This window comes from Microcebus murinus, chromosome 10, assembly GCF_040939455.1.
Source record: "Microcebus murinus isolate Inina chromosome 10, M.murinus_Inina_mat1.0, whole genome shotgun sequence".
In the NCBI taxonomy this organism is placed as follows: Eukaryota; Metazoa; Chordata; class Mammalia; order Primates; family Cheirogaleidae; genus Microcebus; species Microcebus murinus.
The window spans coordinates 81741967-81743149 of record NC_134113.1 but is presented as its reverse complement, the minus strand read 5'-3'; the positions used below and the strand labels follow the sequence as shown (position 1 = coordinate 81743149).

General features: G+C 45.1%; 1 pseudogene; it reads right to left on the bottom strand.

Moving 5' to 3' along the window:
• Window positions 1-870, bottom strand: LOC105882793 (translationally-controlled tumor protein-like; annotated as a pseudogene).
• Window positions 871-1183: the final 313 nt, after the last annotated feature.

Sequence of the window (1183 nt, the reverse complement as noted above, 5' to 3'; positions counted from 1 at the left end):
TTAACATTTTTCCATGTCTAAACCATCCTTAAAGAAAGTCATATGTGGGGTCCCACCATCTTCACTGTAGTCCTGCAGGGCCACCATGCCATCTGGATGCATGTTTTCACCAACAGAAAATGGGTAGTTTTTGAAATTAGCAAGGATGTGCTTGATTTGTTCTACAGCTCTTGTTATAAAAGGCTTTTACTCTTTCTGGTCTGTCTTCAAGTTTGTGTTTGATCGACTTCATGTAATTTTTTTTTGTTTGTTTTGTTTTGTTTTGTTTTGTTTTGAGACAGAGTCTCACTTTGTTGCCTAGGCTAGAATGAGTGCCGTGGCGTCAGCCTAGCTCACAGCAACCTCAAACTCCTGGGCTCAAGCAATCCTTCTGCCTCAGCCTCCCAAGTGGCTGGGACTACAGGCATGGGCCACCATGCCTGGCTAATTTTTTCTATATATATTATTTGGCCAATTAATTTCTTTCTATTTATAGTAGAGACAGGGTCTCGCTCTTGCTCAGGCTGGTTTCGAACTCCTGACCTCGAACAATCCGCCCGCCTCGGCCTCCCAGAGAGCTAGGATTGCAGGCGTGAGCCACCACGCCCAGCCTTCATGTAATTTTTGATGTACTTCTTGGAGGCTTCTTTCGTGAAGCTGGTTTCCTTCATGGGATGGGACATGACAATATCAACACCAGTGACTACTGCACTTTCTGAACGTTAGCCCTCAGGACCTTCAGCAGAAGCATTGCCACCCATGAGTGAGTGACTCATCAATGCCACCCTCTGTCCTGGTGACCATCCTCCACAGCCCATCCTCAATCCCCCAGATCTTATAAATGCCAGAGCGTGTCTCATCATGGCTAAAGAGGTCCAGGTAGATAATCATGGTGGCAGCTGGAGGGAAATGAGGAGGGTGCTAGCTTAGCAGGAGCAACCTCCCTGGAAGCAAGTGAGCGCAGTGCAACCAGAGAGGCGCTGGGGGAAAGGGGAAAATGTGCAAATAAATTTAACAGGGCTGGAAATTTCTTTCTAAAAGGAAAAAGAAGAAATCTTTTCATGTGGTTTATACCTAGTGGTAGTAAATTCTTCTTATAAATGAAAAGGAAACAAAGTATATATAACTGTAAATCCACGAAGTCCACAGTGAGCATGAAACGAGATCTCTCGCTGGAACTGTTAGGGAAGATGTTTAACGGTGT